General features: G+C 38.9%; 1 protein-coding gene across 6 annotated transcripts in view; it reads left to right on the top strand.

The window, feature by feature from the left end:
- SBF2 (SET binding factor 2) overlaps nucleotides 1-25,614 on the top strand; it is a 234,333-nt gene that overhangs the window by 381 nt on the left and 208,338 nt on the right. The window lies entirely within an intron of this gene.

Genomic DNA, 25,614 nt, shown 5'->3' with positions numbered 1-25,614 from the left:
CCCCCTTCTTGAGGGGGGAAGCGGAGGGGCTCCTGCACCGCCCGGCCGGGGCAGCCCCGGCCCGCCCCGCCCGCTGGGAGCGGCTGCGGTTCCTTCCCGAAAGCGCGGGCAGGTTCAAACGGGGCCCGCGGCCGTGCTCGGGCTCGGCCCTCGCCCCGCGGCCGGACCCGCCGGGCAGGGCCGGTCCCGCCGTGCCCCCACCTGTGTCCCGCCGGCTGGGGCGCGACAGCCGCGCCTCCCGGGAGAACAAAGGCTGCCGAGGGGGCTCGGCGAGCGGCGGGGTTCGCCCCATCTCGCTGCTCATCCATCTCTTGTTGAACGGTGCCGCGTATCCCCCAGGGAAGTGTCGTTGCACCCGGGAGGCTCTGCAGGAATGGCTGCTTTTCCTAAAGCCTCGGGATACGTTCTGAGTGCTCGGGGGAAAGGGAAGTGGTGTTATCTGCTGTCGTTTTGTGGGCAAAGAGAGAGTGGTTTGTGTTACGTAACTCCGTTATGATACCAGCTTTGTTACTGCAGAGATCTCAAAGCAGTGTTTAAACTGATTGGAAAATGAAGTGATTGTCAACTGGTATGTGTTTGTGCTGGGTATTTCAGAACGATCCTTTGAATGTACGTTGTTAATAAACAATATTTTAAACAGTCGAATGTTCCCTAATTTATTTGACTATGTATAAACCAAACAACACTCAAGTTTGTTACTCAGAGTAATTCTTTGAAGTAGCAATTATGTGTAGTCTGTGTCCATTCTAAAAGTGCAGCTAATAAACTCAGACTATGGTATTTTTAAAAAAGAAATATAATTTTTAGAGAAACCATTATGTCTCTGTTTAAAGATGCAGTGTCTTACGAAGTTCTGCTAAGGGTCTCTTGGATTTTACTATTCTGCAATTATTATTCTATTAATTACAGCCTGGTTTCCCCTCTTACCCCATTCGATAATAGGTTTTTCCTAATTGTACTGTCAAAATTAAGACATGTGAAATGGGGAGTATTTTACATTAAAAATAAAGACCTTCCCTTTTGCCTGTCTCCTGTTTGGAACGTTTTCCCTGACACAGTAGAGAGAACCCAAATGAAAACGAAGAAGCAACCAAAAGACCCAGATGTGCTTTTAAGAAGACAAAGCAAGTAGGCTCCTTATTTCTTGGGTATGATCAATCTGACAGAGTACATGAAAAGAAATTATAGATTGCATTGGAAAGCTTTATATCTGTAAAATGTCTTCATCTGTAGCATTTAAGTGTGTGTTTAACTTCCCATACATAAATTGCCTCATGAAGTTTAGTAGAATTGCTTGCATGGATGAAATTGAGCAGGTTCAGAAATAACTCCAGAACCTTAATTTGAAGAGGTCATGCCCAGAAAGTTACTGTTTAGACTTTATTATTTAAATTACTTGTTGCTACTTTAATGCTTCATAATAAAAATGCTTGAAGGAACAACATTCTGTTGAAGACTAGGCATGCATTGTTTTCCAAATTCCTTTACCCCCACATGCAGTCCCATAATACATGGAGTACTGACCTTTATTCTTCTTATAAAATGGTAGTTTCTTGATGCATTTGTTATGCTTCCTTCTATGTGAAAAGCAGAGACAAACATTTCTAGGATTATAGACTAGCTACCCTTGAAGCTTTTATATTTTTAAGTGTGTTCCTTTTTTTTCTGTCCCATTTTTGGTTTTTTTTTCATTTGCAGCTACTTCCTGGCTTGGTTTTAATGTGCTTGATTTTAGTGTTGAGTGTAATTACATTTTGTAGTGTTTTGTTCTTTTTTTTTTTCCCCAGGCATAGTCTGTGGAATAGCTTTGTGTAAACAAGCAAACAAAAATGCTGTACCCTTCCCCCCAACCTGTGTGTCAGCAGTGTTTGGGTGATAAACACTTGTGGTTTATAGGGAAGGGTGTTTATAGTAGTGACTGCTCTCCCAGAAAAGGCCCACTGTGTCTGCTGGCTCTCCTCTGCTCTCACTGCTTATATGGATGTATTTACATGTGCCAGTATCTGCAATACCCCTGAAAATGTGGTAAAGGTGCTGATTTCCTGGGCAGGTTATCTGGCTTTACTCAAAAACATTTGCTATAAATGTCTAAAATGCAGTATTTGTGCAGTTTAGGAGCAGATACGTAGATTTTTCTTGTTGTGGAACAACTTTGTTATTGATGCTAGAAGATTTTATCCAGCATAGTCTTCAGGGGAAGTGAACAGGTTGATTGTCCTCGAATAAACCAGAGAGTGTGTCCTTTGGGAGTCAAACATACAAAAGTCTGTTCCTCCTCTGGTCTAGGCCCGTGTAAATTGATGTTACAGCAGTCCTAGTGCTGCCGTTCCTATTGTGTTCAATCTTCCTTTCATTTCCAGCTCACTTTAGGACGCTGGCCTGTCCAAAAGACCTGTCTTGCTGGGTGTTTTACCTGTGTTGCTATATTATTTTGTCCTTGGATTACTTTTCTGCTAGTTTTTCAAACAGTGTTGGCTCACCAGGATGTCAGATGAATGCCAGTATCGGCATAAAGGAGAGTCAAGAGCATGCCGGAGGACAGATCAATGCACCCTGAATTTATATGAGCCTAAATGGTCCTAGAGCCTTGAGCACAAAGATGTTAGTGAGGTGCCTTAGTCTCCTACATGCTCCAAGGAAACTAATGGGAGCCTTTGGATAATTTGCCTAACAGGCAGTTTATTCATGGTTGGCAAGATGCACAGAGGCTCTGCCTGAGCAGAGAATGAGCTTTGCTGTTGACAAGTGTCAGTAGAATTGCAGGCACTTAGGAGCCGAGAAGTCTTTGTGCTGGAAAGGATGACCTGATTCACCCAGCTCTTTCTGTGTTTCAGGTACACTGGTCTGTATTCCCACTTAAGTTGCTCAGTCTGTGTCTTTCACCATAAAACTAAGCTTAGATAGATCATAGTTCTAATGGCTGTTATGTATTTTAAGAACTTGTTCTGAGCAGTAGCTGCTGTCAGAAGTGCATGTTAAATGTTCTGACAGAGCTGAAGAAACCAGATTTACAAATCCCCCAGCTTTACTAAACTCCTGTTTTTGTTCTAACAGTGAAAGCATGAAGGATTTCAGTGACACACACAGTAAAGCAGTCAACCTCGGCTAAGGTAGATAACCACATTTTCCTGCAGCATATCAGCACAATATAAAGCTGTTACATAACCAGCTACAAAAGGCACTACAGAAGTCTCTGAAAGGAGCAAAGGTGCTACCAAATGTAGGCATTCTGGGTAAACAGCTAGAAGAAATCCCAGGAGGCCTTACTGTTTATCCATTGTATCTTTTCATGGAATTTGAAGTGTGTTTGATGTGCTTCACCAAAAAATTCCCATTTAATATGTTTGAATAATGGAATGTGGATGGGATTTAGGAAGAACACAGATGTTTGCAAAGATCACAGAAGGGCATGAGAAAATGCCTTTTTGTTTTGTTTGGTTTTGGTTTTGCTGGTATAAGCCCTAATCATAAATCTATCCCTAGAATTTACATGTAGTGATACTTGGAAAAGGTAAAAGAGAGAACATTCTGTGTCTTTCTTAGCTCAGCAGCTGAAAGGTAAGGATAAAGAAGAGAGGATCCAAAGACTGGATTTGATTAATTTGCCCATGCACCCATAGCAGCTTTACTGTAGGATGCTGTTGTGTACCCAGAAGTTAAAGGAGAAAACCTGTGAGGTGGAGGAAGATGTTTTCTGTGAGGTTTGGTCACTCTGAGAAGACAGAGGAATGATTTGTTCTTGCTTTTGTGTGCAGTTGCAATGTGTAGGACAGAAGGCTTGCAACAGTATAGCAGTTTTATTTGGCTGTTGTCACTACTGATAAATGCTGGTATAACATGTGTGGGCTCTGTTGTGGTTGTTTCTGTTCTGATTTTTATCAACTCCTCTTCAGGAAAGCCTTTATTGTGTAACATAGCTTCGTATCTCGGTGGATTTTGAAACAAGACAAGCGATTGTTGATGGAGTGGGAGAAGTTTCTAAATGGAATTGTCTGATTCTTTTATTTATTTTTTTTCCCTGTGAGCAGATTTTGCCTGTGAAGAATATAATATCATGAGGATTTTCTGCTGTATTCGCTGTGTATTCGTAGTTGGTCATTCCACTGAGCTAGTGTGTGTATAAGGAGTAGATGATTTCTTGATGCCATGGTATGCAATCTCTGTAGAACAGAAAATGCAGAAAAATAAGGGAATAAAGCTGTTACTTCAGTGGCTTTCTTATCTGTGCTGCAGCTTAATTTGATTCAAGTGCAATCCAGGGAAATCTCAAAGGGATTAAAAAAGCAACAGAAACTAAATCCTTCTTATTGTGGCAGAAGAATTCTTGTAGCTGTAGTAGAATGAAGCATCGAGTGTAGTGCTGGAACTGGAGCAGAATGCAGAAGTGTGACTGTGTATTGCTAGGAGATGACTGTAGTTGGCTATGGCTGGATAGGGCATGGCAGCCCAAAAGCCTTGTAAACAGATTAGTTGCTCCAGTAAAAGAAATGATCTCTTCCTCCAAACCTTGTGGTTAACTTTTCAAACACAGCAGATTCCACAATGCTATGCTGAAACAGAATGAGGAGAAAATATTTCTATTGCATGTGGTTTTGTTTGTTTGTTTGTGGTGTTTTTTTGTTGGTTTTCTTTTTGTTTTGTTTGTTTGGTTAGGTTTTTTTTGTGAGATAAAGCTCTCTTGAAAGTCTGCTTGGAAGACCCCCAGTATTTTTTGGTAGCATGTCTTCATAAAAGGTATTCAAGCCGCTTCTTCTAGTACACAATGTTGACTAAAAATTTTACTTTGATTTCGATTTATGAATTTGTTATCATTTTGGAGAAATCTTAAAATCAATACAGATCATGTAAATCTTCTTTCCCTCAAATGTCTGTAATGAATATTTCTAAAGAACTTGGATTTGAGACTCTTTACTCAGTCTTGCCGTTATGGTAACAACAATAATAAAAATACTTTTTTCAGCCTTTCTTTTTAAACTAAAACATTAACGGAGGCTGATTTTTTTCTCTGTAAGCTTTCTTCGTTTGTTCTGAAATCCGAGGACACAGATTATGTTGAGGGAAGTAGCATTTCTTATCTTTGTGACTAAATTGCACTCAAGGAACTCTCTCTCCCCTGTTCTGTCCTGGATTAACTTTGTGGATTAGCTGACAAAAAGGCACTTTTTCTGCAGCCTGTTCATGGAAAACAGTTTGTTATGCAAGCCTGAATACCGCGTAAGCCCTGGCCTTCTATAACCACAATCATATTTTTCAGTGGAGGGACAATGAGACTTGACATTTAACTTCTCCAACATCCCAAACATAATAGTCTTGTCTTATGACAGTGAGGAAGAGAATTATACTGCTGTGGTAGTTCTCTGACATGAATTTAAAGTACCAGCTACCTCCCCAACTACTGGTACTTTCAAAGGAAAACCACAGTCACTGTGGAATCATTTGTAAAATGTGTAGCAGCAGATTCACAGTTCAGCCTCGATAACTGTCAGTGAAAGTTGTATCCTGCAAATACGTACTGGTGAGTAGGAGGTTTTCCTTTGGTTCATCTCTCCTTTTACTCCTCTTTGCAGTAACATGAGACTTTCAGACTCCTTGCTTATATAGTGAAAAAAATTATTTCTAACAATAGCATTATCAGTATTGATGAGTTTAATTTTCTTCTGCTTGGTGTTCTGGGAATTGTGTTCCGTTTATATGTGTTTGTTGAAATAAGTGACGGCTGTGGTGTCAGTGGTATATTCTGAAGTCAAGGACAATCCAATTAGTGTTGATTGGGATTTGGCAGCTAAATCCCTGCTCATTGAGCCAAGAGCATGCTGGCTATTGCTTATCTGCTAGTGACTAGATAGATTATGATTTCATGTCTCTAATGTTTATAATTCTCAGCTTTCAATCTTCTGCAAATTGATACTCTGAAAAAATGGAATCATTGAACACAGCTTGAATTCTTTGTTTCCTTTCTAGTAGTCTTGTGCTCAAGGTGTCAAAGTAACTAACCACAAAATTTCCCCTGAGCTGGACATAGGTGACAGGCTGCCACTCCAGCAGCCAGAACCAGCAGTTGGTGACAGTGTGGTCTGGGGTTGTGTGTAGCTGTTGTGGAGGAAAGCTAAGGGACAGAAAAAACAATCTCATCATAACTTTGGATACAAATTCAGGGCAATTGCATGCAAAACCCCATTGGACCATGGGAGACCTCAGTGGATAAAAAAAAGAGACAAAGGAATGTTACTGGGCATACAAAGTCAATCACTCAGAAAGAAATTCAAGGGGGAAAAAAATAGAAGGTAGGAATAATGTCCTTATCGTATCCTTTTATTGTAGTTCATATGGTGTTTCCTAGGATTTAAAACCCCAGAAAATCCATTATCTGACGCTTGGATAGATCTTCAGTGAGATAGAAAATGTCTTTTTAAATGTAAGAGTATCGGGTTGGGACTGCTGGAATAGTAACTGGAAGGAAGATGAGACATTCTGGCAGAGGATTTCTCAGATACTTGTGGATAAAAAGGGATGACAGCTCTTCTTTTTGGAACCTTGACTTCAGTTGTGGAAGGTTGTGCATTTGGAAAATGGGTTTTGTTGAGCTCCTTTTGCTCGATGCTGTGGATAGTGATGCCAGAAGTATGGAGTGTTGTCAGACTCTCCAGAGGGTTGCACATCACGTCCTTGTGGTGCAGGAACCCTTCTCCATAAGACACTGGCCACTCTTCCTGCATACTCTGACACATTCTGGTATTTTAGAATGCTTTCTGTCTTCTAGCTTGGTTTTCTAGGTTTACCCCAGAAGAATCTCTGCCTTATCATCTCTCTCACTTTCTTCTTCCTTCTCTTGCTCTCAGTATCAATTTAACTACTCTTTATCTACTCTCTGGTTTTCTGAGATGAAGTCCTCTTGGCCACTCAGTTGGATTTCTTACGGTTTTCATCTTTAAAGAAACAAATTTCAATTAATCACACGAACACCAGGGCCAGGTTTTGTCCCTTTTGTAAATTTTGGGCCTAAAAGAATGTTTGGTAGAATTTTACTTCAGGCAAAAAAAAAAATCCATTTCTCCCCAGTCTTATTTCTTGGAACCAGAAGAAGTATTTGGTGTGAAGTTTTGCTGAATTAACTGAGCTGGAAACAGATGTTAAGCATTGAGACTTTATTTGGTACATTTAGTTTGTCTAAGTAAAAAAATAACTGAAAATAGTTACAGAACAAGAGGTTAGAGCACCATTAGCGATGCTTATGGCTGCTATCTATTTGTGTACCTAAAAAACATTGCACTCTTGTTTCTTGGTTTGTTATAACTGCACCAGTTAGAGCCCAATAAACTGTTCAGCTTGACTGCTGTGTTGTTGAAGTCTTCCACAGTTTAAATTTGTACGTTTAACATGTGCAGTTTTGTTTTGGACCAAGAAATTCAGACATTCATCGTTTTTTGTGACTATTGTTCTCTGAACTGTAAATCTAATTCTAAATGGCAGTAAGAAAAAGCTGAATGTGTGACTAACAAAATACTCAAGACTCAAAAGACAAAGTTGTGATCTTGTCATAAATTCAACTGTAATGGAATTTTAATTCTTAAAATGTAGTTGAATGGGCATACTGTACTTTTTAAGAAAGGTTAAATTAGGAAAGCTGTGTTTTTTAGTTCTATTACAGAGACTGCTTTTCATAAACATGCAAATTGCAATTGCTTAAAAATAGAGGAAAGCCACACACTTTGTTCCTGCAGAGCTGTTTCTTCATAATTAATCTATTTTCCCAGAAAAATACATAGTAGTTTTATGAAGCTTGTGTGATGACTGGGCTGTTACTGGTCTATATTGTTGGTATATGCTGTTTTTAAGCCAGGTTTAATACAAAACATTCTAGAAGAACTTACAAGAGGATTTCCATTTTCTTTCTTCTTGTTTTATAGTTTGTGAAGTGAGAAGTAGTAGGTTTGATATTTTCAAGAACATAGAATGTTTGAAAGAAGATTTCAAAGAAAAGTTGGTGATAACTTTGCCTTCCTAAAACACGGATTTAAACCCACACTTTCCCCCCCTTTTTTTTTTTTTTTTTTTTTTGGTAATTTAATCTATTTAGAGTCTTTCTCTTTTAGGCTGCAAGTTCTTAGAATCTTCAGTCTGTGAGAGCTTTTTTTCTTCAGTGTATTTTGTTCAGTGGGCTGCCAGGCAGAATTTGCTTTTTGTAAAGTATCTTAGCCTGGGGCCTCTGCCTGAGCCATAGGTTGTGCCTGGCTGCAGCTGAGGAACAACTTGGAATTCCCTATTAAGGGAGGGAAGAGCTGCTGCCTGAACGTTGCCTTTGGGATTCACCTCACATTTTTTAGAAGTGCAGTTATTGAATTATTTTATGCCTTTCAGGAGCTGCTTGCTTTTGCAAAATAGGAAGCTAATTAGTGTGTGTTTCTCATGATTAGCAAGTTTCAGCAGTGGTGGAAAGCCCAAGGTTTGGAATGGATGCTTTTAATGGTATTTCCAAAACAAGTAAGATAACGAGGCATACACACAGAATAAAGGGATGTTTTCTGCGGTAGTAAATATTCAGTTTGTGTTTAGAAATCCATGCAAGTGTTCAAAGTGCTGCAGAGAAATGTTTGTTCCCTAGGTATTTTATAGTGACTAAAACGGAAATGCTTATTTTCAGTGATGAATTCTGGTCTGCTTTGTGAAGTGAGTTAAGAGAATGCCTGTGAAGGTCTCAGATTGGCCCTTTAGCTGGAGGCAGCTGCCCCTGCAGCAATTTTAGACACTTGTGCCGGTTCTGTGCTACTTCCACTCATGAGCTGAGGTTTTGACTCAAGCTACCTGTGAGCATGCTTTAAGCTGAGGCAGCTGACGCTGTTGAGGCACAAGGCATATGTTCCCTTTTCCAGCTCTGAGGTGTTGATTCTCTCCAGCAGGGAAGCAGCAGAGAGAGCTGGAACATCCCAAAGCACCTCAGCAGGTTGTCCTAGGCCTGCAGCTGTGATGGCACTGCAATTCAGCAGGAGAGCCAAAGCAAGTGGCATGTTGTTTCAGCTACAGGCAACTGAAAAGAAAACAAAGCCATAGAGAGCCACATGTTTGTGATTTGGAATTCAAAACTCTTCTTTCAAAAGATTCTCTTTCCTGTTTGATTAATGTGCATAAATAATGATACCAGGTTTGCCACTGAGTAAACAGTGTCCATTCAAGTTGTAGTACTTTTGTGAGGTTGTTGTTTCAGCACTGTGTTTTCCAAATATTTTGTTTATAGTGTTTATTATTAAAAGAGATGAGATAATATGTATTTAACAAAGTAGTCTTGTGGAGGCTGTTTTTTATCATTTTGTTCTCTTTTGCCACATGGCATCTTTTTGGAAGAGGCAAGACTGTCACTCATTTTTTGTGAGAGAGTGGTTTTGAAAAGAACTCAGAGAACATGCTTTCTGCCTTTCTGACCGTGTGAGATATTTTTGCATTCTTAAAAAATTGTTTACATGCTTGTTTATGAATTTCTTTTTTAATTGACAAAAGTGTGGCCAGCGTTTTAGTAAATGGCCTTTTTTGGAAAATTGCAGTTCAAGAACATGTGGCTTCACTGGTCTAGTCTCTAGACAGTTATTGATAATCACAGCTGCTTTTCTTGCTGATAGCCTAGCAGAAGACAGAAGGTAGCACTTAACATCCATGCTTCATTCTAATGAAAATGAGGATCGTTGCTCTTTGCAGTGACGTAGGATTTGAGAGGCCTAACTTGGAAGACTGCTGTTGTCATACTTTGTTGTTCTCTTGAGAATATTCTTACCGTTATTTGAAGTTAGAAAACCCAGAGGTAAGAGTCAGATAAAAATAATAATAACAATAATAAATTTTTAAAGAAAGGCCTTAACTGGTCTCTACCCATTTTTTCTGTCTTGTGGAAATGAACTCGGAGATGTTTCATTCTCCAAAGCTGTGATGGTTAAGGATAGGATGCTGAAAAATTAAACCCATGGATCTCCTATCTTCCTTTGTAACTGAGTTGTGTGTGTCCTATTTATTCTCAGCCAGTGGTCTTAAAGTTATAATACAGTCTGTGGGTTGAATTGTCTCTCATGCCTAACTTCTTTTCTCCTTCCCCTCCCTGATTCCCCAAAAATCAGTAATTCTTCTTGTTTTAGGTTTCATATGAAACTTAAGTCATGGCTACTAATAAAATACTTTAAAATTCTGAAGCAGAAGGGTCAGGATATAGTTCTTTTTAAAAATCCCTATATGAAGTCTAGAAATGAGCAGTAGTTACTGAGCAGTAGGAAACCCTTATTACTTACTTTCTTAGTCTGGTATGTATTCCCAACCTGGTCTTAACTGTTATTTTAAAGGTGTGGAAATAGAGACCAAAACATAAATTCTGTGTTTTATTAGATTTGATTTATGGTTTTTTGAAGACTCTGAATCTTTTTTTATTCTTTTGCATTTGATGGTTACTAAGAGGAGCTTTGGACTTTAGTGATCTTAATGTAGTTGTACAAAGCACCATATGCTTTCTGCACTTTTTCACAGCAGATGGACCAAGAATTTTGTCAACATGGTCTTGCCAAGTTTAATTAGCAGGAAACTTTTATATCTGAGTCTAAGCTGTTCCTGATTTAATGGTAAGAGTCTCAAGAGTTATGTATAGATTAAAGGATCATAGAATGGTTTGGGTTGGAAGGGTCCTTAAAGATCCTCTGGTTCCACGGTCAGGGACACCTTCCACTAGATTGGGTTGTCCTTCCTGTGTTGGGGCCCCCAACTGCATCCAGAGGTGGATGCAGTACTAGAGCAGAATAGAAGGAGAGAATCCCCTCCCTCGACCTGCTGGTAAAGGACAGCTGCAAGTGGTCACTGTTCATGGGCAAAATTGGTAGCATGGACTCCCAAAATTAATTTTGCAGACCTTTTTTTTGTTCAACTTGTAAATATCAAGTAAAAAGGGAGGTGGAATACTTAATGCTTGAGACTTGCAGATTATTAAAAGGAAGTAATTAAAGTAATTCCAAATAGCTGAATCTAAAGCTTGTGGTGAAGGTCTTCAGACAGAGCTCATGACAGTGAATGACTAGAATGTTAAAATTTTGGATGAAATGCAGTTTTGATAAATACAAGCTAAAATACAATCAGTGGTGAGAAAGAATTCATAGCAATGGTCTCTAATTTAGCTATTGTCACTTAGTGGAAAAGTTCTTGGAATTTATTGGGACAGTTCTCTGTAAAACTTCAGCTTAATGTCGGGTATGGCATCAGTAAACTTAGAAATAAACAGTGTGGAATTGTAAGAAAAACCCGCCCAAAACCACTGTGGTGCTGGGACTTGCAGCTTAGGGGCCAAGAATGGGTTAGGTGAATCCTAGAGGTCCTGTTCAGCCCTGGTTTCTGTGATCCAGAACCTTAAAGACTGGGCAGGATCTCCAGGACTTGCCTGATCCATTCTTCTCTCCCAAGGCACAACTAGCTGTAGCCTTTGCTGGCTGGGGCAGATCTTGACTCAAAACCCCTCAATAACAGCACTTGCACAACCTTCTCTGTCAGTCTATTCCAGTGCTCCTCTGGCTTTTAGGAGAGTTTTTGTAGTGTTTGAGTCATGTGGGTTTGGGTACAGTTTTCAGCCTGTTATTACTATTCTCCTTGAAGTGTGATGACCAAACTGGATGTGGTAAGTTACATGAAGTCTTACTAAAATACAGAGTGAGACTGGTACTTGCTGGTTTTGTGGGCAGTTCCATGCACTGACATCACTCTGAACTTCTTATTTTTTATTTTTAGCTTTCAACATCACAACACTGAGGGTCACTTTGTGGTCTGCTTTAACCTCTACATCCCTTTTACCTAAACCACTTTTTGGCCATCCCCTGTATGTGCAGTCAGGTGTTCTGGCCTAACTCTGCAGCTTTGCAGTTCTCCTTAGTCACACTCTTAACATTTTTTCATAACTTTTTCCTGGTCTTTTGGGATCACTTTGAATTCTTATCTTGTCCTCTACTCTGTTTATTATCTGCATTTTCAAAAAATAAATAACGTATGTGTATATATATATAAAATATTTTTGTGTATATATTCTTATATATTAGAAGAACAGCTGCAGTTATGTTCTGTGCTTCAGCCTACAGCAGCTTTAATCAAAACCAAACCAAAACCCACTCCAAACCAAAAACTGAGCACTGGACCCCACAGTGACTCACATATCATGTCTGGGAGATAGAATTAATGCTGCTGTAAGTATGATTGAGTGTGTGTAGTGAATAAATTTGCCGAAAGTATATTCAGTTGATGTTCCTAGGCATACTAAATTTTGGGTTGTTTGGGGTGCATTTAAATAGGGTGGTATTTTAAGAGTCAGGGACTTTGAGAAACAAGTTAGCAAATTATTTCCTAAACAACAGAACTAGTGACGTATTCCTGTGCATTTTTGTCTTTCATCTGGAATGGCTCTGGTAGTGCTGCTACAGACAAGGAACAGGGTGTCTTGAATACTAACTTTTCTTCACATCAGGGTCACTGCGTGTTTATTTATTTGGATTAAAGGCCATTGGTCACACAAACATTGTTTCTGTAGGAAACCTCTCTGAAAGTAGCAGTCTTTCTTGTGAGAACACGATTTACTGTCACTTAGGAGAATATTTGCCTGGCTTTGTGGCAGACACATTATAATACGCTCCAGTTAAGATTCTGGGCCTGCTACAGCCTCAGAAGGGAGAGGTTATGTTCTATTAATTAATTACGGGCCCATAGTCAAGTGGCATTTAATTGTTTGCTAGGACATGGATTCAACTGTTTTCTTCATTTGTGCTCTCATTTCAGACAACCAGTTCTCTCGGTTTCTTGCAATTGCAAAATACGGATTGAGGATTTTAAAAAACATTATTTTTACTGCTGATGGTGCATACACTGGAAGTGCATTTGGATGTGCAAAATCTTGGCAGTGTAGCTTATTTATGGGGCAGGAGATGGCAGTAAGGAAATGGGTGATTTAGCACAAGCACAGAAGCACACTTTATTCTTGCATTATGGTTTTAAGAGAACTCTCAAAAACCCTGAAGTACAATAATAATTGACACATTTATATTTATTTTGGGCCTTCCTGTTTGATTTTTTTTTTGGGGTCTTTTTCCAATCAGGTAAGTATTTACCAGCATTTGTAGTACTTGTTTAGCTATGCTTGGAGATCAGGTGAAATAATGTGCTACGTGAGCAAAATGCAATTCACATTATGCCAAGTTCAGCTTTAGTGAGGATTGCTGGAGTTAGAAGAAATACAAATACACAGTAACACTTGTGATGCTTCAAACTTCATGCCTGTGGATTTAAAAGAGATTTGCATACAGCATTATTATTTTTAATAATATTTAACACATTCTTTGTGTTGATCCCCACTTAATTTAAGTCACTCTGGTAGCTGTGTTCTTTGGGCAAGGAGGGAACGAAATACTGTTAACCTTTGCGAGCCAGAACACAAACAAATAGTGTTTAACCCGAGGACAGCTGAGGGTGTTTCAAACAATGGTGTTAATTTTGATTGCCTGTTTGAAGTAGACTCATGCTTTTTGTTCTCGGTTCGGAAGCAAAACATGTTGTTTGGAACTTGTCTGCAGCTGTGAAGAACAAAGTTTGTCATGCAGTAGTTGAGCAAGATGACATCATGAGATGATTGTGACTACTGTGTCAATGTGCTTGCGTTTGCCCTTGTGTAAGCGTGACCACTGGCATGGATTTGTTTCATTTGGGGTCAATCAAGCAGGCACTGATGGAGTTGCATTCTGTGGATGTTTGCTTGATCCCTTGTTCTGGGCTATTGTTATTTTGAGCTGGAGCCACTCTCCTCAATCTCTGTTCCAGTATGTTCCCAGGTAAGTCCTCTTATCTTCAATCAGCAGAGTGTTCCTGTGGGGCTGTCATGGGTAACTCAGGGTGTTTGTGTGGTGACACACCAGCTCTTTGAAATTCGGGCATGACAGGAGGCCAGTAACTGTGGAGCCTTGCTCCCATCCCCTGCACATGCCCAGCTTATGGAGTACTGGAGAATGTGGAGCAAAACGTGCCTAAACACTCAGGGCCAAATTCTCTGGGGAGCACCTAATGCTGCTTTACGATCTTGGCTTGCACATACCAGTGTGGGGTTGGCTGGTACGTAGGGTGACCAGCCTGAATGTTGGCATCGATGCCATTCTGGCACGTGGGTAAGGAACTGGTTTTTGCTAAATACATATGGGCCATAAGATATGATCAGCTTACTGGAAGCTCTTTGTTTTTGCTCTGTTTTTAGTCCATAGTCAGTCCAGACAAAATATTTGGCCTACCAGGATATGTGAATCATTCTTCTTTGTAAAGCATCATTTATCATCTGTGTTCTGAAAGTGTTTTGTATGAGGAAAGCATTGAATGTACTCAGAAATTTTTATTGTTAACGTGCGTTTTTACAGCTGTTGTATAAAAAACTTGCTTTGGTGAGATCAAAATATTATTTAATTGTTTTAGCCTATTGGAATCACAGGAAATATACAGGGTGGGAAACTCCCAACTGACTTGTCACTCCTCGTCACCTGTAGGTGAGCAGTGGCACGCAGACTTAAATAAACAAATCTTAGCAGCTGGTTAGTTCTGGGAAAAAAGAGAAAAGTTGCTCCCTCATCCTTTATGATTGCTTATACTTATGTGTTGAGTAGAAGAAAAGCTTTGAAACTTCCTTAATCAATGCAAAAATATGTGTACAGTACAAATCTGTTGTTAGGGATTGAGTGAACAGGTTGAAATCAACTTGTGTTGATTTTTTTGTCCTTTTAGTCTTGTTTTAAATGAAACTAAGCCCGGTTTTAAAAGAAACTAATGCATGTGAGGAGGGTACTGTCTAAAATTCTGTGTGGACTTTCAGTGGGCATCTCAATACTTGAAGATCTGTCGCAGCTGCTCTGAAGTTGAGGGAAAAATAATGTTGTAGTAGACAGTTGAGATGACCTCCCAGTCACAAAATTCTGTAGGTTTTGAACAAATTTTACATCAAGGATGATGTCAGGAAGTTTGATGATGTGATATATATGAATGATATCTGCTGGGGGGTGAGCATGTGTGGATCCATGTTCCAGTTCCTCTCATTAAAGGACCATGGCTCTGTAAATGCTTAGAGGCAGGAAGCATTACAGAAAAACGATGCTTTAACTAACAATAAGGAATGAACAAGGGCAGTGGAAGAGCAACTGTGAGATTACAAACATGGTCTTTTAGAGATAAGTGTGCAGTGTACAGAGGAAGAATCCTGTGAAGGTAGTGGAGAGATAACAGGGATTTAGAAGTTGAGGCAGCTTCTTATTACAGAGGATTGGAAAGTAGATCAGGAGGAAGTGAATTGCAGAGCTAACATCTTGAATGTTGAGATTTGCTAAGTAATATTTACAGGTTGGGTTGAGATGTGGGTAGCTTGAGAAAGCTCTGAAACAGGAATTTGCAGTGATGTGTGATATGGAACTACAAATAAATACTGGATTTAAGGCTAATGTGGGGGAGTTGGAGAAATGAGTTGCATGTTATCTCTGCAGCACTGTCGCTGCGTGGGCTATCAGAAAGGCCCTTCTGGGGAGGATTCCTTCTTTACACATTTCAGATTTGAGGAGGATTGTTTTGATTTGAGGCAGATGAAGGAGAGATGTGTGTGAATATACTGATTTCAAAGGAAGTGAAGACAGAAGGGATTTATCTGTCTTTGCTGCCTGACCTATGTTCACAGGCCCTGGGTTGAAAATTTCGGATGAGCTGGCTTAGTCATATATTGCAAGAATATCTTGAACTTATGGTGATGTTAACTTTTAACATAGTTGGCAAATAGTATCCAAAAGTAATTTTAAATTTTTGGAGGTCGTGATAATTCCCTAGCTCTAGAGTGACAGTGTGTCCAGTGTAACACAGCATTAAGTTACACTTATGTTGCAGTTTAGCAGGAAACGTGGATCTTTCACATAAGATCTGGGTCAAGTATGTATTTCCTTTGATTCCAAGCAAGTGCTTTTTTACTAAGAATCAATGTGGTTTTTTGTTATTATGGAAATATTTCTTTTATTGATCAACTACCCAACCTTGAAATACTTTTAGAAGTGATGATTGTTTTGCTTCAGAGTGTATCACACCAACTTTAATAAGTTACACTTTGCTGTTTATGTGGAGTGTCTCTGGTATTGAAAACATCAGCCCACACTACATCTGAAGTTATAGTAGACTTAGAGCTTTGGTAACTTTCACCTTGAAAATATCAGGGAGTTCATTGCCTTCTGTATAAAGAATGTTATTTATGAAGGCTTTTTCCATGTATTTGAAAGCAAGATGCATACACTAATGCATGCTTATTTTGGTTTCTGGTTTCTTGGCTTCAAGCAGGGACTGTTTTTTGCTGCTGTATGTTTTACACAGATGTGCATTTTGCTTAATTTTACTTTAATCCTTCATGTGCACTTTTGATGACAAAGAAGTAGCAGATCCTCCTTTACAAAGCATTTGGATGTTTTGCTGTATACCAAAGCATCACTTTGAACTCTGAAAAAATTAGTGTAATGAAACAGCTGAGTTCCAAACGTGTCAGAGTTGAGCTTGAGAATAAACATTCTGCATTTTCAGCTGCTCTGTGCAAAGACAGTCTTTTGGAACATGGAATATGTGATTACTATGTGTGAGAAGATGCAAGGCACTTTTTATTTGATGTAAACACTGTACATAATGCTCCATGTTCTACTTTACTCCAGTGTTCATGATTACATACTTACACTTTGTATTATTTGGTTGGGAGGCATAAAGAGCTTCTAAAGAAACATCACAAAATAGTCCAGATTATCTCAAGGGTAAAACTGATTAAAAACCAGAATATATTGCCTTTTCAGTCACTAACCAGACATGAAGCCCAAATCCTCAAGCTGAGGGAAAAAATACTGCTCTGTCACAACAGAACTTGTTCTGATATGGGGAGGTCTATAGAGCTTTGTGAGCACAGTCCAAGGCAAATCCTGCCCTGTCAGTGGGATAGTACAGTGGAACAGCTGAAAGAATATGTCCTGGAGGATGTCTGCAGAGGGTCTCCACTGTGGCTGTTGTCGTGGGAGGGTACAGTGTGCATGTGGAAGGCTCTGCAGAAAGACCTGGAAAATCTGGAGTAAAGCTTTGATCAGTTCATACTCTGCCTATAAACATGCAGCTCTGAGGTAGCAGATGTACGTGGAGTTCCTGTGCAGTGCTGAAGAGAGTGTGTAGAAATTCCAGGTGTGTGTTGTGTGTTGTCGTAGGTGAGGATGTTGGGGGGCAGGGGGAGGTTCCTGTGACTGTTCAGAGTTGCTCTGGTAGATTTGCTCTACGTATCATCTCATCTGCAAGTAACATGGTTTGAACTTGGGCATTCATGCTGCTGGAATGCAGAACACATTCTAGGTCCATTATTTGATTTCTGTAGGGCTGCCTTGTTAGGTCTTGCAGCATTGAACCGATGTTTTGTCCTAGTGGGGAACGTCAGAGGAGTGGCTTTGGCCTCTTCAGTTTAAACTGAAGGTCATAATTAAACTTTTTTCAATCGTTGTTCTGTTTGGTTATGTTCTGGTTTGAGTCATGAAGGAGTTGCCAAGTTGCCTTTTTTTATTTATTCTGATGGACACAATGGAGTTGGGGTCTGGTGGGATTAGTAAGGCAAGAAAAATTCTTGTTGGAGATATATCCAGGAATGGGAATTTTTTTTTCTTTTTTTTCCCCTGGAGGAGAAAGATGCTCTTAAAAATAAGTCAGGATCCAGACGTTTAGCACAACTTTTATTTTTTCTTCTTTTAAATTGAGAGTAGTTATCCTAATTTGTAACTTCCTTTCCATTTTCTGTAGCAAATAATGTACCTGCATCAGAAAAATTGGGGGTCTGCCATTTTATTTACCTGTAAGATGATTTGCTGTTTCTAAAGCAATGGCTAAACATTCTAAATTTTTCTCTTAGTGCAACATTATGGTGGTTTTTTGGGTTTTTTTTTGTTTTTTTTTTTTTTTTTTAGATTTTGGAAGTCGATTTTTAACTTTGAAAGTACTGAAGTTTAGGTACTCAATCTCCAGCAAGTTTTTTTTCTCCTCTACTTTCCCATTGACAACTTAATGGGAAAGTCCGTGAGGCTGAGTAAATAACGACAGGTACAAATCCAGGATAAGGGTAACAGGATGACGTGTGCAAACCTTGTAGCTCCTTTTGCACATTTCTATTAAAATTACTAGTTATTAAGTAATACAAGTCCTCAGAGGCCTCCTCTGTGTGAGATGTGTATACAGCACTTGAAAGTCATGGTGATGCCAAATAATATAGGAAGTTCTTTTGAAAATTAACACCATTCACTGTATAATAGGGCATGAAATGTACTGTGAAGCCAGGGATACAGTTTCATGACTGCTGAGTTTTCAGGTGAGATTTCTGAAAAGTGGCTTTTTACCAGCTGCTAATAAATTATTTCTATATGACTGTTTTGCTAAAACAAGAGAATGGCGACAAATGACGGCTGTTCAGTAGCAGAAGGTCTGTCTCTTCTCTAACTGCAGATTTTCTCAATAATTGTCAAAATACTTCTGTTCTTGTTAGAAAGCATTAACTTCCCTCTGCTGCCACTTGAACAGAAGACTACACCAAAAGCCAGCCCTGATAAGATACATGAAACCAAAGGAGACCTTGAAGGCAAACAAATACACAGATACCACCAGAGAAAATCAACCAAAACCCCGCAAACCACCACCACAAAAAAACCCAACCCAAAACAAACCCAAGAAAACTCCCTAAACAAACCCCCCCCAAACCCCAGGAAATAACTTCTTTCATTTTCTGCATCTTTTCTATAGAAGTTTGGGGCCTTCAGGCCCACAGGTGGATTCTGTCATTTCACTTGTTGAAGTAATGGGTAGAAAAAGGTTTGATAGTGTTTGTGTTCAGCCACTTGAGGGGGTGATGCATAGAAAGCTTGAGGATGAAAAGGTAGCACCTGCTTGTGCCACACAAGAGGGTTTTCACCTTTGTGTCAGGAAGACTTTTTTGCTAAATATTATTCAGTGATAGGGCAGTGACATGCAGAGCATTGTCTCATGTTGGACTTCTCTTCTGTAGGCTGCACAGTAAAAGTTTGTGCCTCACTTGGTGCTCTGTACTCTGCATGTAGATTAAAATAGTTGTGCTTTCCAGTTTCCAGGATGGGGGAAGGAGGAAAACAGTAGACACAATATCTTGATTTTTTTTTTTTTTTTTTTGGTGTGTGTGTGTATGAGCTGCCTTTTAGGGATTGTTTTGGATTTTTTCCTCTTTTATTTCATTGTACCTCTGCATTTAAATCTTTCTCACTTCTGTTAATTTCAAGCTAATGTGCTTTATGATTGTACTGTGCCTAAGTAGGGCACAACCTGAAACCTGGCTGGAGTACATGGAAAATTACTTCAGTTTAAAGACAAATGATTGCTTTATAAGTTGCACCTTTGAATATTTGTGCTGCCATATTAATTGTGGTTTTTTCATAGTAATTGATTTGGCATGACATAGTAACTCTGTCAAGGGCCACCTTGCTATCCATAGCACTTTTAGGACTTAAAGAAAAATTTCAGAAGTCATTGGTGGATTTTTTTTCCTCTCTTACTTTCTTTCACAGTATATGTGAAAGTAACAAATAAATGAGGAAACTAATCTAGCAAGTTTTTACTCCTGATTAATTTAAAGCTACTTTTATTCAGCGCCATACTGTTTGAGGTGCAGGACTGAAAAATGGGTCTGGAATTGTAACTCAGACTTTGCTGTTGCAGTGCAATAATAGTTACTCTTGTCATGGTGACTGCAAGAAAGTAAAAAGATGAGTAATGAAATGGGCTGGGGAAGATTTCCTTGGCTCAAGTTGAGACTGGGGTTAAGTGAGAAGCCAAGAGAAGTGGAAAATAGAGGTGTGTAGGTAGTGTGTGCCTGGGGGAGCAGGGTGGGTAGGAGCTGTGCTGTCACCTTAATAACAATTGAAATCAAGCTGATGTTGTACCTTCAGGTAGCTCTCTCTGTTTTATTAGTATTGATGCTCTTCAGACTCTTCTTTCATTCTGACAGAGAGGTTCTGTTTTCCCTCTTAAGTCTCCATGGAGACTTTCTGGAGTTGAAGTTAGGAGAGGTTATGTACACACAACATTGTCTTGTCATCCATAACTTCTCATTTCTCTAAACTAATCCCAAGCATTTAAGTGTGTGATGGCTCGACTGCAATCCTGTACGTAAGAAGAGACATGCTAGAGAGGAGAGGGCTGTTTGTCTTGGACAGTGTTTTTCTGCCATGCTCATTTTTTGGTGTCCAGCTTCAGACTGATGCCAAATGCTGGTTGGATTAGTAAAGAAGCTTGCAGTTTATAAATTCAGAGAGCAGCTCTCATACGTATTTCAATTATTTGGCACACTAAACCAGAAAATCAGATAAGGAAATTTTGAAGTGCTGGTACTATGGCTAGTAATAGAGTGATAAAAGCTTTTACTTGGGCAAACAGATTGTTTGTGAGATAGAGTTTTTGGTTTTGCTGACAATATTTATCACGTACAATACCTGTTAATTCTTTGTTCTTGTGGCCCAGGCTTACGTGCTAAAATGCCTTTTATGCAAGGGCCAGCGGAAACAATTTTCAATGTATTAGGTGGCGTATTTTCTGAATTCTGAGTCTTAAGTTTACGATCATTTCTTATTCCAAAAGTAAGACACTAAGATAAATATCTCTAAAATACATGCTATGTATGGATGTATTTTTGGGTAACATCTGAAAATACTGTCATCCTGAACAAACTAATAGACTGTAGTAATTTTTTTTCTTTTCATGGTGCCTGTGTCAGGTGTCCCAGTAGAAGAGATGTATCTGTGTTGTGAAGGGATTTTTTTCTCCTTCCCCAATCCTCCCAGTAGCTACTGGTTATGTAGGGAAGGTTGGAAAAGCAAGAGAAGGATAAACCTGAAAATGTAGAGCATATTCCTTACCTTGTAAAAATAATTTCCGTAATGAATAAAGCAGTTAAACAAGATCTTGCAGGTCCAGTGAAGAGAAATTCAGGGTTGATGAGGATGATGATTTCACATTACATCAGAAGTAAATGTGATGTGGAATACCCTGGTTGTCAGTGGATTCATTGATTTAAAAAGGAGAGGTTTTTTGGCTGCTACTGCTGCTGTGTTTGATTGTAGTTCAGTGGTATGTACTGAATTTGTCAGGTAAAGGAATGCAAAGGGCTGGAATTGTGTTGATGCACAGTAATTTTATAGCTGATGAATCGTCACTGAAAAAAGCCCTTTTGCTCCCATGCTGTCCTGGCAGTTCTCAGCTTGTGTAAGAGCCACTTGAAGGGCAAGTCTAGGAACTGCCCTTGGGCTTTTTGAGCAGAACACCAAGGATTGGTTTTATTCCTACCAGGCAAAGGGTAAGGGAAGTGGAAAAGTGGCTTATAACCAACTTCCACTTGCCCTCTGGTCCTGTGCTGGTGCTCTGGGGCTCTGGGCCAAGCATACATAATGTGGAAGACGTGCTGGTAAACCACATCCTTTGAAGAGAGAGAATAAATGCAATTTGCAACAATTTGTACAGATTGTGGAGGAGGTTGCATTTAGTACGTAGCTTAGAAACAAAGTTATGTTACAGACTTGTTTAACTGTGTGAGCATTTTTTAATAATGTGCAATTTGCATCTCAGTAGTCATAAAAAAAAAATAGTCAAAGTACTTCCTGACATGTTAGTCTCATATGACACTCTTCATTCATCAGAAGTTGAAATCTTGCCTGTCTTTTCCCCTGCTACAAAGTAGTAGCTCCCTTGTACAATCCCAAAGGCATTGTGCATTCTAAAGAATGTGAAAGGTATTTCTTAAAGTAAATTCTTTTGTGCTCAGAGAAAGTGTTTACCTCCACTGTTTAAATGTTTAAACTTGACTGAGGAACAAAATAATATTTTAATATGATTTGTAGTTAAATCGGGTTGTGTCATTTTGGTTGTTCTGTACATCTTACGTGCAGGACTGAGATGGTTACCAGTGGAGTATTATTTTCAGTGTATGAGGACCTAATTTTGCCTTTATTCATGATATTAATTTGTGTCCTTTGAAGCCAGTTTTTAAGTGTATCCTGTCTTTTGGCATGCTTAGCTACAGCATTAGCTGTTCTCCAGAACGTAATTAAATGATTGGAAGTTATTGCTACTAAGGGAAAGAAAACATCTACCGTTCACCCAGAAATAAAACATTATAACAATTCAAGCCAAATAGGATAAATAGCCCCAGGCTATTCTTTATAAAATGTCTAGGTCAAATGCCTAAGCTTTAATCATGAAACTTGTTGGTATGTATGGAGGTATTTGCAGATATTTCTGTGTTTTTCTCTTCAGACCTGACTTAGGTTTGAAGGCTTTTTTTGCTGTTACTGAAAACTATAAAAATCCGTGCTGGTATGCACTGATTTAAATATGTAGTATATTTATGTAATAACCCAGCTTTTATGGGTTTGTTTTCTTGCTTTTGTAAAATGCTGTGTGATGTAAAATATTGATGCTTTTACTCATGCAGAAGAACTGCAGAAGGGCTGCTGAAGTTGAATCTGTTGCAGTTGCTGTGCAAATTGGAATTGATCCAGTAGAGAAATCCTTGAGGTTGTCCATCAGAATCCATGAAGTTGCTAAAAAAATATGCTGTGTTTAAGCTAATAAGGAGTAATTGCATCCCCTCTAAGAGTAGCATGTTATAGGTAGAATTAAAAAAAAAAAAATGAAGCTAAAAATTATTTGGAGTTAAGTCCATTCCTTTTTTTGTGAACTGAAAAGAAATGGAAAGTTTCATTTCTTAAGGTAATGTTTATTTTTAAACCTATGGCAACCTTCCTCTAGAGTGTGCATTGTCTACTTCAAAGCAACATTAGATCATTCATTCTTTCGTTAATGAATCACTAGAATTATTTGTTTGACAATGAATCACAAAGCAGGTTTGAATGAAGCTTATTGAGGAGTGTATTATTATCAAATTTGCATCACAAATACTGTGGCATATATTTCATTTGTGTTCATTGACTTACTGATCCTGTTTTTCCCTGCTGCTCCTTTCCCCCCACCCTTTATCTCATTCTCTGAAAGGACAGCTGGAATTCGAACTTACTGCCTTTGATAGCTGTTTAATTTTCTTTTCTATTGCTTTTATATGATGATTTGCCAGCCCATAACTTCCATAGATAAGAATCTGTTCTGGCTATAAAGTGCTTAATTTACTAATTCACAGTATTTCTTACAAGTAAGGTTAGAGGTAGAAATCATTACACTGAAATTACCTGGGTAGATGTTCAGAAATCCGTGAAAAGCAGAATTTTACAGCATGAAATTAGCTAAGAATGTAGATATTGTTTTCTAGGTCGTGTTAAAGAAAATATGAACTTCTAGTGCCTGGGAGTAGCCTACACTTCTGTGTAGTCTGTGGAGGTGTATTATTCAGGTTTAGTTATTACTCAAGGTAGTTTCTAATACTACATTTTTTTGGTATCATAAGTTGGTTTTCATATGTGTCAGATTTTAGTTACAGGTGTGTTTTGAATTTCAGTAAATTCTATGGTGTCTTCAAGAGCTTTCTTCTGTTCTTCAAACTTGCAGTAGTGTCCCTGTTGTAACAGTGTCATGGGTGGCATCTTGGGTGGCATTAACAACACATCACATCTCTGAGAAGATAACATTCTGAACATGTTGATCCAGTCAGTAGGGCCCAAAAATATGTTTGTCCAGTCAGTTCAGCATCTCTGTCTGTTTCTGAATGTACTTGGTTCTTGATAGAGGAAAATTGGCTAAGTGAAGTAGTGATTGTGGACTGATGACCTGGAAGTTCATAAGGTGTTGAGTTTTTCGTTTGTCCTACTTCATTTTGCATGGTTCATAATGCTCTGGGTAGTTGGCTGGAGGATGTTCTTTGTGGACTGGTGGGAATTTAGTGCTGATAATGCATTCAGAAGAACTGCAAAATCTTTATTTGCTTTGGTATTTGGTTTAGTTTGTCCTAGATTTTGTGTGATTGTTTGGTGGCTTTCCTTTTCAGAAGAGGAAAAACATTAAAAGTCAAAATAACAGAAAAGATTCAACACAATATAGAGTTTATGGGTGAACAAAAAGCAGGTATGCATTATATTAACAGGCATTCAGTTTTGGTTTACTGTGTGACAGTGTGTGAGTTTGTGTCTCAATAGGCATTTTTTCCCTGAAAACCTGTGAGCTAAACAATGTGCAGTCAGGATGTGTACCTTTTTTTCCATTTTCATACCTCTCCTTTTGTTTCTCCATGCACTTGTCAGCATGTACAGGATGCAGCCCTTGAGATGTAGAGCTGTTTCTTAGTAGGTGTGACATTTGAGTTTGCTCTTGCTAGACGATGTCGGGGAACACAGCAGCAGCCTCTGCTGCCCTCTCCTGCTGTGCTTTCTGGCTTCTGTGCTAGGAAAAGTCAGTAACTTTTCAGGATGGAGTCAGGACAAAATGGGCTTTCAGCTTTGGAAACTGATAGGGTAGAGAGTTCCATGCACCCTGATGCTCTTCTGTAAAATGGAGATATTTATAGCTTAATACAGGCTCCCCAGCCTCCTCTTCAGTGTTAATTATGGGCTGGGAAGAAAGACCTCAAACATTACTTGGATTATTGTGAGGGTGAATAAAAACTATTTGAAATTCTCATGGTAGTTGTGATGGTGGTGTAGTTTCTCACATTTCAAGTAGGCTAATCTTGTATGTTCACAAACTTGTAATACAGTTTTTCATATTCCTGGGTGACAGGTAGTAAGGAAACTACCTTAAATGTATTAGTGGTACAAGAATAAAAAAGATACTGACTGTGTAAGTTTGTAGTTGGGGTGATCTAGGCAATGTTTGACCAGATGCAGGCTAGAATAGGATCCTTTTGAAAAAGCCATAATCTCTCATTTCATAAAATATTTCCGTATCTGGTTAAAATGAGAAAAATTTTATTTAATGAAAGGTTTGAAAATGAAAATTCGGTGTAAAAATAAGTAATAAGGTATGGAAACTTCTATGGTAGTTCCTTCTCTATGAATTAACTGCTCTGAGGATAGTTGGTGGGAGCACTAAGGAAGGGATTAAAAGTATGTCATGGAGTAAGAGCCATGTGGGATTTTGTATGTATGCCATTAAATGGTTTGACAGTATTTTAAGGGCTCCTGTTCTGGAGAACAAATAGAAACACAGTTTGGAGAGAGTGTTTGAAAACTCATTTAATTGAGTGTTATATAAATATGGACTGAAAACAACTGGGACTTGGATGACATTGTGCAGGACAAAGAGTACTTAAAGTGCAGAGCTCTGTGGGAAGAGTAGTGTTTACTTCAGGAAGCATGGGCTGCCAGTTTGATAAATAAAGTTTAACTGGTGGAAATTGCTGTTATAGAAATCTCCTTGTGTGAAGGTATTACTAGAATCTAACTGCGTAGCAAAACCTTTCTCAATATACAACTCTGAGATGGTGAGTATCTGTTTGGTCCTTTTTATGCATTTGTCCTCAGCAGCTATATTACAAAATGTTTTATTTATCCAGCGTACTTTTGGCTTTCAAGTTCTGGTACAAGAGGCTGCAGCACACTTTGCTAATTCAGAAGGCATGTGTCTCATGTGGAAATTGGTCTGACA

Source organism: Corvus cornix, chromosome 5, assembly GCF_000738735.6.
Source record: "Corvus cornix cornix isolate S_Up_H32 chromosome 5, ASM73873v5, whole genome shotgun sequence".
Lineage (NCBI taxonomy): Eukaryota > Metazoa > Chordata > Aves > Passeriformes > Corvidae > Corvus > Corvus cornix.
This window is presented reverse-complemented; position numbering and strand designations above follow the sequence as displayed.